A 13,799-nucleotide genomic window follows, 5' to 3' on the forward strand; every position below is an offset into this window, starting at 1 on the left:
AGAATGGGAGGCAGAGCCTTCAGCTTTCAGGCTCCTCTCCTGTGGAACCAGCTCTCGATTCGGATCAGGGAGACAGACACCCTTTCTACTTTTAAGATTAGGCTTAAAACTTTCCTTTTTGCTAAAGCTTATAGTTAGGGCTGGATCAGGTGACCCTGAACCATCCCTTAGTTATGCTGCTATAGACTTAGACTGCTGGGGGGTTCCCATGATGCACTGAGTGTTTTCTTTCTCTTTTTGCTCTGTATGCACCACTCTGCATTTAATCATTAGTGATTGATCTCTGCTGTCTTCCACAGCATGTCTTTTTCCTGATTCTCTCCCCTCAGCCCCAACCAGTCCCAGCAGAAGACTGCCCCTCCCTGAGCCTAGTTCTGCTGGAGGTTTCTTCCTGTTAAAAGGGAGTTTTTTCCTTCCCGCTGTCGCCAAGTGCTTGCTCACAGGGGGTCATTTTGACCGTTGGGGTTTTTCTGTAATTATTGTATGGCTTTTGCCTTACAATATAAGCGCCTTGGGGCAACTGTTTGTTGTGATTTGGGCGCTATATAAATAAAACTGATTTGATTTGATAGTGGCCAATAGCGTTAACATCAGTTGTTTGCAAAAAAAAGTGGAAAGAATGGTAACTGATAAGTTGGTGTACAAGTTGGAGGAGGGAAAATTTTCCAAAGTACAAATGATTTTAGGTTGGGGAAAGGAACTATGGACTCTGTTTTATTCCTGGAATCAGAAGTGCAAAAGGCATTGGTTAACAAAGAAGGGGTTGTAGCAGTTTTTTAGACATAGAGAAAGCCTATGATATGTTATGGAGGGAGGGCCTTGTTATAAAATTGCATTGAACTGGATTGCAGCTTTTTTTGCAGAAGCGGAGGATCCAGGTTAGAGTGGGTAATGTATTATCTGATGACCTGGAGACTGATAATGGTACTCCACAGGGTAGTGTGATCAGTCCTGTTCTCTTTACATAATGATTAATGATATATTTGATAACATTGGTGGAGGGTTTGGACTTTGTTTGCTGATGGTGGGGCAATTTGGAAAAGGAGTCATAGTGTTCCCCATTTACTAAAGAAAATGCAAGAAGCTTTGAATGAAGTAGTTAAGTGGACAGGAAAATGGGGGTTTTAAATTATCTGTGGAAAAAGTAAGTATCTAATATTTGGTTATAATGTAACGTTTGCCAGTTCTGTGGGCTTATCTCTGTATAATAGAGAAGAATCAGAATCAGAATCACCTTTATTGTCATTGTAATTTACATTGCAATGAGATTTGAGTGCAACTCCAAAAAGGTGCTTTCCGTGGTGCGAGTAATTTTTAGCCAAATAAAAGATAATAAAATTTAACAATAAATTATTCAGAGTATATGTACAACTAAATAAACATAAGATAAAATTAAATAAAATGTGGCTCTGTAGAACAACACCAGCAGCTTCTCCTCCAGATTGTTTCTCCTGAGCACCCTCAGGAACAGGAGTCACTGCTGGGCTTTCTTCACCACCACTGCAGTGTTGGCAGTCCAGGAAAGCCTGTCAGAGAGCTGAACTCCCAGGAACCTGATGGAGCTGACCCTTTCCACACAGTCCCCTTGGATGTAGCGTGGGGCTGGGTCAGCCCTGCCCTTCCTGAAGTCCAGGATTATTTTTGTTCTTGTGGTGTTCAGTGGCAGGTTGTTAGTTGAACACCACACTGTCAGTTGATTGACCTCATCTCTTTAGTCATTCTCATCCCCCCCCCTGAGATGAGCCCAATCACGGTGGTGTCATCCGCAAACTTTATGATGGTGTTTGTGGGATGGGTCGGAGAGCAGTCGTGTGTGTAAAGGATGAACAGGAGGGGGCTCAGTACACAGCCTTGTGGGGAACCGGTGCTGAGTGTGATGGTGGAGGAAAGGTGGGGGCTAAGTTTCACGGACTGTGGCCGGTTTGTGAGGAAGTCCTTGATCCCCTGGCAGATGGGGGTGGAGATGCCCAGATGTGTTAATTTCTGGACCAGGATCTCTGGGATGATGTGATTGAAGGCTGAGCTGAAGTCCAGCAAGAGCATCCTCACATCGCTCCCCTGGTGCTCCAAGTGGCTCAGCGTGGTGTGGAGAGCTGTGGTAATAGCGTCAGTGAAATAGAAAGAGTTAAAATTTTCAAGTTCCTAGGTGTGCTTTTTGATGAGAGGTTAAAATGGAAAGCTCATGTGGAAAAGACTGTGGCTAAATGTGTTAAGATTATAAATGTTATGCGTTGTCTTGCAGGAAGTAGTTGCAGTGCAGATAAAAGATAAAAGTGCACTTCTCATGATATATTGGGCAATCGTTCGAGCTTCATTTGACTATGTTTGTTTAGCGTATGGTAATGCAGCAAAGACGACTCTTACAAAGCTAGATGTTGTGCAGGCTAATGCCCTGAGGGCGTGTTGTGGGGCAATGAGGACCACCCCGATCCCTGCTCTTCTAGTGGAGTGTGGAGAGATGCCTTTGAGTCTTAAGCCCCGTTTACACATAGACGGTTTTGTCGGCGAGTAGTACGAAGACCAAAGTTCGCGGTAGTTCCGGCTGTTTTCGCGGTGGAAAGGGGCGGAGCATTTCGCCGGTGTTTTGACCGCCATACTATCTGCAGATACACGGATAAAACGCTGCTAAATCCGCCGAATAAAGTCGCGTTTTGACGCAGTAGCATCCGGCACACGTCAGGCAACGGGGGTTAATACCCAGTTCTATCCTTTACAATCACAGGTTAAGGCACGCGTGAGAATGGCGGTGTTCTGCTGCTGCCAATAATGCCCTGTGTACCGCTGGTTAATACCCATGTTTTTATCCAGGCAAATCCTGCGTTACTCCAGGATCTTTTGCATATAGGCACCGCCCCCAGAGTATAATAGGCTGAAGCAGCAGGTATACATGCCTCTGTCACTGCAGGGGGAGGGAGATCATCCTCAGCCTTTTCTTCTCCTTCCTTTCCCCCTCCTCAACATGTTGCTCCGTCTCCACCACAGGCCTCCCCTCTGTTTCTGAACCAGACCTCTTGATAAGTCCTTGCCGCTGCCAATTTTCTTTTAGGAGGCATACTGGAGCTTCTCTGCAAAAATATCTGGAGCTGGCCGCGAGTGCATGCAGCACGCTAGCGTTTTTATACTGACCACCGCCTATCGGCCGTTTGGAATGCCGTTTTAACTGGGAGGTGGTGTTTAGAACGGCGTACTGTCCGCTAGCGGCGCCGTTTTGTCTGCCTCTGTCGCCGGTTAAAATGCCGTTGATGATGCCAATGTGGGCTCTATTGCCGTTTTACACGCCGTTGGTTAGGGATACAACGCCGGCCGGCAATTACGGCGGTGTAAACTGCGGCACTACAGGAAGGGGCAGGATGAAACGGCGATTAAAAAGTATCAAACGCCGTTGTTCGCGTTGTCTCTGTCTTCACGCAAATTCTCCGGGAGCGCTCCCGGATTATTTGACATGTTTGAATAATTTTTTTCAACGATTCCCCGGTAAAGCCAGAACTAAGCCACGCCCCCTAGTGCCGGCGTTAACAACGGCATTTGATCCTTAAGATGGCCAAAAACTCTTCAGGGATGCTTCCGGGAGCTCTTACCGTCTATGTATGAACAAAACTGTTAGATGTATGATTTTTTTTATTGCCATGTGTGTCGTCTCTCAGGTATTGGAAATCTACAGACAATTTTAAAATATTGCCGTGTGAACCAGGCATTACGCTCTCTTGCTTCTCTTGTTCTCCCTTGCAAGCACTTACTTTTCTTTGTGGCTGAACATGTTATGTGTCGACGCGAGTTGAGGAGGCGGACCTGCGTCAGACAGAACCCAGCGCTAAAAATTAACCAGAAAGCGGTTCCAACAACAGAAACAATTTATTTTTCACCTGTGCATAATAATGTGTACAAACTGAAACAACGTCCTTCTGTGGAGTGACTGTTGGCGCGCTCTTAAGCGCCCCAAAAGGATAGAAGCCCGGCGTTCCTGGACCCACTACCACCAGACAAACAACCCCCCAGGTGGACACGACAAACTGACTCTCTGTGAAGGAAAGAAGAGGTGAGGTAAGTCAACAGTTACAACAATATCTTTCAAAAGACACACGCTATCAGCAACACTTCAGTCTGTATTTTTAATTTATGCAAATGAGCACTTCTCACAACAAGTGGAGGATCACTTATCCTGCACCCACAGCAGTGAGAAGCAAACTGCACAATTCTCATCACATTCCAGTATACTGCGTATCAAAACACCAAGTTACTATCAACAATTAGTCGGACACTTAATCACCTTTAATGTGTGCTGACAGCATGTGTCCCTCACCCTTCCCTGCTTCACGGGCTCGATGTGTCAAACCCAGGCGCAGTCCTCAGCGTCTCACAAACGGACATCACAAGGTCGAGTTCCCGGCAGTTTTGCTTGAATCACACATGCCTTAAATGCAGAACGCCCATCCAATTAACTGCTTCAGCTGAAAGTCTTTAAGGGTTGCATGTGAGCACCTCACAGGTGCTACACATGATGTTGATGAGGGTGAGGATTCTTCAGCCAGCACCTTCTCCACAGACAAATCAGTTCTCATGCCACCTGAAGAGCAAAGAAAAGAAAAGAACACCAAAACATCCAGCCACACCCCCCAACACACAACAGAACAGGCCTAAAAGCTAAAAGCTCCGCGTGGCTTTCTTTGTTAATTCATTGGTTTTGTTACTTGGGATGGCAACGTGCCAGCTTTGTCAAGTTTGTCACTTTTATAGACAACTTGTTATGGTTAGAAGTCCAGACGGGACCGGACTGGTACAGACGATGAACTCAAATGCTGGGAGCAAGGAACATAACTGGCTGGGGGTGCCTGCAGATTGGAGAGTCAGCCCGCTCGTAGCGGTGGAAATTAGGGAGCTGCAGGTTCCTGAGCCAGTCTTGTAAGGGAACTGAAATCCTGGAGTATATGGTACTTGAGCCGGGGCCAGGTGGAATGCACAGAGCCGAGAACAGGAACTAGGAGAACGGAGGAGAGAGGAGGTGAGTGATTGCACTCATAACACTGAAGCCTCTAACAAAAGACAGTTCACTGAAGGCTTAAAACAGGAATGGTCATAGTTCTGGAAATAATGTTCACAGTCTAGGAAATAAGGTTTGCTGTTCAGGAATCGTTCACAGTTCATGATTATCTTCAGAGCTGCGCATCTTGTGACACAGTTCCAATTAAGTAGGACTTGACTTTAGAAACCAGTTGGACATTTCTTAGTAGTTCAATATCAGAGTTCATACAGTTCTGAGAAAAACAGTTCTTGGAAATAGTTCTTGTACTAGTTCTTGAAACAGTTCAAGGAGTCAGTTTTGGAACAGTTTTTATTCATGCACAGTCACAAACAGGGGCAGGGTGAGAATGGGATCTCACAGAACATGAAGGAACTTAACTGAAGCATGGCATAGCTATGTGCTCTGTAGCTGAGAGCCAGAGAATTCCAAAGTGACATCCTGCAGAATGTGGTCTGGGAGCCATGAACATGTGTGACAAGGAAGCTGCACAGGAGAGTGTCTGGAAATACCAAAAATATCAATGATGACTGAGCTTTAATATGGAAATTAGAGTTGGCCAGGTTACCTTGAAAGAGCTGCGGAGAGCTAAGACATCGGAGCGCATGGAAGCGGCAGGAAAGACGTGGTCAGGGTCATGGAAGCTTCATGATCAGGATGCAATGCAAGAATCTGGCCGTGAATGAGCTGAAAGCCTGGGTTTAAGTAACCCACTGCTGATGAGCCACTCATGAACGTCAGGTGTGTATCGATGATGAGCAGCAGGTGTTCCTCAACTCACAATGTGCCATCTGGAGGAAAATTAACAAACTACACACAAGGCTAAAAACAGACAGGAAAGGGAGGCAGACAAAGGCAGCTCACAACACAGCTTCCTAGCTGAGTTTTTCAGAATAAGAGCAAATTTACAGAAAAGTGTTTTTTTTTTTTTCCTGTTTCCGTAACTGTACAATGACTTTTTCAAGCTTTTAACTTTTTTCCAAGTTTACAAAGACTTTTAATCCAGTCCCACAAGTTTTTGAGGACACCAGAATACCACTTTTAACAAACACCTAAACCTTCATCCTTGGACCAACCTGAACAAGCTGACAGTTGTGCAGAACCACTGCTCTGTCCTGCAGGTAAACCAAGCCGAAACCATGTCTGGTATCACCAGGGAAAACCTGCAGTTCAACCCCAGAACCAGGCAAGCTCAGGCCAAAGCTGGCCCATCAATGACTGAAGCAGATCGGATTGTGATCTTCAAAGAATCAGCTAAGTGACCCATCAAAAGGCTTTGTTAAATGGTACAAGGTGGCTTCATACAAATTTGTTTGATAATTTTCTTGTAATAATTGGCGACCCAAAATTCATCACTAAATTCCAATCAGATTTATTCACTTATTTCCTTAACATTCTTTCACTGCTTTAACTTTCACCGTCTCATGAGTAATAAAATGTGTCCATAATATAACTATTTAATCATTGATCATATCCTCAAAATGCCAGTGACCTGTCACTGGTCAGTCGTATCATAGACGTTATGACTTTTAGATCTGAGACTGATTGATTTGAAATTGTTTAATGGTTATTGATTAATTAATGATTGTTTAAATTAAAGTACCTATGCTTTAAATAGGTGATGCCCCTTAATAATTCCTGAGGTAATTAATATCATTCCAATTAAATCTAATCTTTACTAGTGAGGCGTGACTTACCTTGCTCCCCATAAGGAGGGCCTTTCTAAAATTAAAGATTAATAAATCTTATTATTATATGGCTGCGATGCCACACGCACTCTGACTGACTGATTACCAGTTGGATATTTTCCCATATCGGATGGGTTTCCATGACAGTCAGTCCGAAATGCGTATTTTCTTTACAAACCAGAAGCTAAAAACACGATTAGAAAAAGCAAGTCGGCAATGAACGTACTCCATAAATATCTAAACAACATCTGAAAAAACACACAGATACTGTAAGTTTGTGTGTTTATATATAACAGCCATATAATAAATGAATTATTAACCTCACTTGCTCAGTCTGTACAGGGATATCAGACCTCCGTGTTTTTCGCATGGACCTCGCTTCATTTGGTCTGTACTGATAACACGTCGGCCTTATATTTCCCCGTACAGACCTCACATTCGGTTAATAATCCTTTAATATTCAAATTCATTACATTTTGGTCCAACCATTGCTGCCAAATACTTATTACATCTTAAATTTGCTAATTAATTTGGTGCCACGTTGGTGAGGCCCAGTCCAATTTAATCCAATTTTGATCTAAATAATTATTATTCAATTATAGTAATTATAATAATTATATTATAATAATTATATTATTATTATAATTATTCAATATTTAAACGTGCTACATCTTATGTCTGCATGGCCAAAAGTTAGTAAAAGCAAATTATATTAATATCCACTACAAATTGAATTATCACCACTTCCCCATGACTAACTTCCAGGCTTAGTTGTAATAGTGTCACTCGACAACATGATCCTCACTCTGGGCATCAAGAAGCAGTCTTTTGCAGCTGTAAATCTTGCTATTCTAGGTCTTTTGGCCATGCTTTCTTGCAAAACAATGAAACATCATGATTATAGTTGGCAAATTATAATGCCATCTGAAGTTATAATGTAAGTGACCCTTGCCACACAAATCGGCTGGTCCTTGCAAAATTCTATGAACAAATGCAAGACAAATAGATGAACAGATTCTTGGTAGGAAACTTTTTCCTTTTAAAATGTGAGAAATGGTGCACATACACTGAGGAAAAGAACACCCTGCGGTTTTGCAAGTTCTCCCACTTAGAAATCATGGAGGGGTCTGAAATTTTCATCTTGGGTGCATGTCCACTGTGAGAGACATAATCTAAAAAAAAATCCAGAAATCACAATGTACGATTTTTTAATAATTTATTTGTATGTTACTGCTGCAAATAAGTATTTGAACACCTACCAACCAGCAAGAATTCTGGCTCTCACAGACCTGTTAATTTTTCTTTAAGAAGTCCGCTTATTCTGCACTCTTTACCTGTATTAATTGCACCTGTTTGAACTTGTTACCTGTATAAAAGACACCTGTTCACACACTCAATCAATCACAATCCACCATAGCCAAGACCAAAGAGCTGTCTAAGGACACCAGTGACAAAACTGTAGACCTGCACAAGGCTGGGATGGACTACTCTGAAAAATCATACATTGTGATTTATGGATTTTTTTTTCAGATTATGTCTCTCACAGTGGACATGCACCTAAGTGGGAGAACCGCAGGGTGTTCAAATACTTATTTTCCTCACTGTAAATATATTCCCAGGGTCATAAATGACCACATTCAGTCGTTTGAGGATTAATTAAAGCTTCTCATTTCCTTTTTTTATTTATTTATTTTTTAAAGTCAAACAGTTGTTCTTCAATTCCACTTTGCACAGAATTGTAGGAGTAAAACAAACACACTCTGTACAATACAGATTGAATGTTTTACATGTTAAAAATATATTTATTATTACTAGTGTGTTGCCCGTACCTCTTTGGAAACACCAGCGGCTATGTGTGTGTTTCTCCGGGTGAAACTGGAGTTGCATCAGAAGGGCATCCAGCGTAAACCTGTGCCAATTACCGTGCGGATCTGGCTGTATCCGCTGCTCCCATCCCGAGACGGGAGCAGTCGAAATGACAACACACACTAGTGAGCTGCCCGTGGGGATCCATGGGCTCTAGATTGAAAAGTGTTTATAAAATAGGTAGCTGACATTTTTCAACGGTAATGATAATGGACTGCATTTATATAGCAATTTCCATCTGCATCAAATGCTCAAAGCGCTTTACAATGATGCCTCACCTGCACCCAAAAACACACACACCGATGTCAGGGTGCTGCCATACAAGGTGCTCAGTACACAGCAGGAGCAACTTGGTGATTAAGGACCTTGCCCAAGGGCCCTTAGTGATTTTCCAGTCAGGTTGGGGTTTGAACTGAGGAGTCTCTGGTCGCAAGCCCAATGCTTAAACCACTAGACCATCACCAGAGTGGTAATAATTATGCAAAGTTTCTATAATGAGTTGGAAATGGCGTGTGAGACCAGAATTTTTAGAACCTTAGACCTCAACAACTTTTAGAGGAAGAAGGTAACCCTTTTATTTCCTGTTAATTATGTAATTTGTTAATGTTAATTTACTGTCTTAATGTATTTAGAAATGTATTTTATTTTATTATTACTGCTATTTTGTCATTTATTTTTAAATGGACCGCAATTAAAATAAGTGTTTTCACTTTCTTATGTCATCCATGTGTTTTTAATGTATTTACAATTATATTATGTACTTACATTGAACTTACTAAATAAAATCATGCATGCATACATGTACACAGACACCACTTCGATTTTAATATTTAGATGATTTACTGCCCCCAGCTGGAATGACGTGTGAGTCCAGAATGTAATTATCAATGTCCATTTATTCAGTTTTGTTAGCTAATATACGTAGTTGACCCAAAAACATTAGTCCTATCAACGTTCCATTTTGGTGGCATTCATCCTTGACCCAAAATACATAAGTATACCAAACGGTAAATAGTAAATAGTAAGTAAGTAAGTAAATTTTATTTATATAGCACCTTTCACAGACAAGAGCCACAAGGTGCTTCACAACATAAATGCAGAGTACACCACACAAAACATCAGACAATGGCCGAGACATAAAAACATAAAACATAACATAGGATCACAGAGCAGCCTAAAAGCTAAGCAAACGCTTGAGTAAAAAAGAAAATCTTAAGTTGGCTTTTAAAAGTATTGACAGAGTCCAGTGAGCGCAGAGAGAGCGGGAGACCATTCCAAAGCCTGGGAGCAACAGCCTGGAAGGATCGCTCTCCTCTGGTTGCAAAATGGGTGCGAGGAACCATCAACAGATTTTGGTCCACAGACCTCAAAGCCCTGGCAGGGGCATAAGGCTGGATGAGGTCACAGATATAGGGAGGCGCCTGGCCATGTAGAGCTCTAAAAGTTAAAACCAAAATTTTAAAATTGATCCTGAAGGACACTGGCAGCCAATGAAGTTCCTTTAAAATTGGGGAAATATGAGTCCTTCTGTTAGCTTGTGTCAGAATTCTTGCTGCAGAGTTCTGTACCAACTGCAGTCGACGCAACTCCTTCTTGTTTAGACATGAAAACAAACTGTTACAATAGTCTAAACGTGTTGACACAAAAGCATGAATAATAAGCTCTAAATCATTTCGAGACACCATTTTCCTGAGCTTAGAGATATTTCTTAATTGAAAGAAGCAATTCCTCATCAGCTGTTTACAATGCTGTACCAACGACATGTCTTTGTCAAAAATGACACCCAGGTTTCGAAGACATGATTTAGCAGACTGGCCCAGGTCTCCCAAGTACTGCTGAATACCTGGAATATGGGCATCAGGGGCAATAACCAATGTCTCTGTTTTGTCTGCTTTAAGCTGAAGAAAGTTATTCATTAGCCATTGTTTAATTTCCGCCAAACAATGGAGGAGGGAATCGAGCCTCTTAATCTCAGATGGCTTAAAGGAGCAGTAAAGCTGGATGTCATCCGCAAATAACTGGTAAGAGACATCAGTAAATCTTTGAATGATCCTACCTAAAGGGATCAAGTACAATAAAAACAAAATGGGGCCCAATACAGAACCCTGAGGGACTCCACATAACAGGTCCGCAGACTCTGACCTTATCTGGTTAGCAAAAATGCTAAAGCTGAGCCCAGACAGATATGAAAAAACCACCGAAGAACTGACCCCGACAGTCCGATATGATCCCTCAGTCTATTCAGCAGGACCTGGTGGTCAACAGTATCAAAGGCAGAGGACAAATCCAAAAGAACCAACACGGTGGATTTCCCAGCATCAGCAGACATCATAATGTCACTGGTCACTTTCAAAAGAGCCGTTTCCGTAGAGTGTTGTCTACGAAAACCGGACTGAAACCTGTCATGAATGTTATTCTGATCCAGGAAGAGTGTCAGTTGGTCTGAAACCACCCTCTCGAGGATCTTAGACAGGAATGGGAGCTTAGAAATAGGTCTAAAACTACTTAGCTCCATTTGATTTAAACCTGGTTTTTTCAGCAGGGGCAACACTATGGCATGCTTCAAAGCACTGGGAAACACACCGGTGGACAAAGAAAGATTTACCATTCTAGTAATACACGGACCAATTACCTCAAATACTTTAATAAAGAGCCTGTAGGGAAGGATGTCCAATGAGCAAGAGGAAGGTTTCATCTTGCTCACCAATGCCGAAATATCAGCAAGTGTCACAGCCCTAAATGAAGACCAAATGCTGGGAGCAGGCTCAATAACAATAGAAGTACCACACAGGGAGGGTGGAATTTTATCCTTAATCAACTTGATTTTGTCAGTGAAAAAACTCAAAAAAGCATTGCTGTCAGCTTCAAAAAACACAGGAGTAACTGAAGCAGCAGGACATACAAGAGAGTTGATTGTATCAAACAACACTCTGGCATTCTTCTTATTCACAGACACCAGCTGACGTATGTAGACAGAGCGGGCACTCTCAGCCATTTTGTTATACGATAGAACCAGCTCCCTGAGATGAAGCCTGTGAACCTCAAGTTTAGAGGTTTTCCACAGGCGTTCAGTTCTTCGACACAGTCTCTTAAGACTTAAGAGCTCTTCATTAATCCAAGGGCACTCATTTTTCTGTAAAGACACATTGTATTTGACAGGAGCCAACGAATCACAGTGTTGGTTAAAACACTGGATAAAATTGTCCATATCAAGAAAATCAGTGAACAAACAAGGATTAAACATAGAAGAAAATCTTTCTGCAGTTTCAGCAGTGATGATACGCCTCCGAGACATAATTTCTAAGGGCTTCTGATCAGAGCTGGAATGCAGGTCAAACGAAACGAGACTATGGTCGCTCAAGTGGACATCTTTTATAGACATATTTAAGGCCAAGTGTAAAAACTAAATCTAAAATGTGACCCTTTTGGTGAGTGGGCTCAGAAACATGTTGCACAAAATTAAAAGCTTCAGTCAACGATAAAAGCTCCATAGCAGAGCAAGATAACTTGTCATCAACATGAAGGTTAAATCTCCAAGAATTAAAACAGATTCCAACGTTATAATAGAGGATAAAGTCACTAAAATCCTTAAGAAAGGCAGTAGCAGGGCCTGGGGGGCGGTAAACCAACACACAGAAAAATGGGTTTGAGAAACCCACCTTGACCAACTGTGATTCAAAGGAGGGAAAATCCTGTGACTGTACCCCTTTACACACACAATCCTCTTTATAAACCCCACCACGGCGACAGGGGCGGGGCTTCCCAAAGACACAGAACCCAGCAGGGCAGAGCTCATTTAAATGAAGAAATTCGTCTTCTCTCTGCCAAGTCTCCGAAAGGCACATTAAGTCCAACATTTCCGTTGATATAAGATCATTCAGGGAAAATGATTTATTGGCGATTGAATGCACGTTCAATAAACCAAGGCGCAAGGTGGACGACGTCACGTAGGCGCTGTCTGAGGCTCGCAATGGGATAGGACGAAGAAAGTGGTCACGTGGACTCCAGCTGATCCGTGCAGGCGGAGGCATAAACACGGAAGTGCACAGTAGCGATGGAACTACGCCACCAGGATACCAGCGCTGAGAAAAGTCTAGAACACCCGTACCTAACCGAACAGGTGTCGATGCAGATGTGCCATCGCACACATCAAAGAGAGGAATGTGGTAGAGGAAGCAAGGCCACCGGTGCTGGCGCCCAAATGCGCCGCTGCACGCCTTCTCTTCACCTGGACACCAGCCCGCGAGCCTCTTCTCCTCTTATCCAAAAAGCCTTTTTTCCTCAGTCTCCTGTGGATCTTACATGGCGCCCTCAACAGCAGCGGATAATCAGGTGAGTGGGAGCCGATAGTTAGGGGCGGAGGAAACGCCTGGTTGAACCTGTCTCGTGAAGCAAATAGGCTCTCCATTGTCTCCTTGATATGAAACAAAGAGTCCCGATCGTAAGTCCGTAAAGCCAAGACACCTCCATCTGCTAGTCGGGCTGCTAAAATAACAAATGTCGTAAAAGTGGCCATTAGTAACCAACACAACAGGAGCCGAGCGACGGCCACGCCAGTCACAGGCGCCATCTTGGAAAGTCAATTACCTCTACAGGACCCCAGAGACCAAAACCACGTTAGGAGACCCTGGGCAGCTAATGTCAGCTAAATGTCAGCTCTCCCCAGTTTGTCTGTGATCAAAGTTATACGTGCGTGCATATATGTATGCAGGCACACATATACGCACGCACACACGGACACATCGAGACCACTTGGCTTTAAATAGATGATTTACTGCCCCCTGCTGGAATGGCATGTGAGTCCAGAATTTAATTATCACCATCCATTGGTCACTGTTGTTAGCTAATATCCCTATTTTCTCTAAAAGTATTACCAAATGGGTGTGTGTGTGTGTGTATAAGTATGACAAATGCTGGATTTAATTGTGAGAACAGTTCTGTTATTTAAAAAGGTTCAAGTAAGAAGTAAATGACACTTTAAGTCAAGGCGAAAATGTCCACAACAGTTTTTATTTAACAAACAACATGAATAAATCTTCACAGTGTGCATGGAGGAGTGAAACCAGAGTGGTTCCATGTGGGCTGTGATCCCAGAGAGGTTGCAGTCGCCTCTATGTGTTGGTCCATTTCTTTGTCAAAGTTAAAGGCTGTTGTTTCGTGAATTCTGTGCTGCACCATTTTACAGTGAACACAAAGCATCAAGTATTGTGCTTCTACCACAGACTGTA

The 13,799-nt window shown here is 42.7% G+C and overlaps 1 long non-coding RNA gene across 1 annotated transcript; it reads right to left on the minus strand.

Moving 5' to 3' along the window:
* Nucleotides 1-2,465: 2,465 nt before the first annotated feature.
* On the minus strand, nt 2,466-13,455 carry LOC117520254. The gene is made up of 3 exons (XR_004563586.1): nt 13,446-13,455; nt 5,728-5,730; nt 2,466-2,600 (listed from the first exon to the last, which is right to left on the minus strand). It is a non-coding gene; the product is annotated as an uncharacterized LOC117520254 (long non-coding RNA).
* Nucleotides 13,456-13,799: the final 344 nt, after the last annotated feature.

Source organism: Thalassophryne amazonica, chromosome 1 (genome assembly GCF_902500255.1).
Source record: "Thalassophryne amazonica chromosome 1, fThaAma1.1, whole genome shotgun sequence".
Classification (NCBI taxonomy): domain Eukaryota; kingdom Metazoa; phylum Chordata; class Actinopteri; order Batrachoidiformes; family Batrachoididae; genus Thalassophryne; species Thalassophryne amazonica.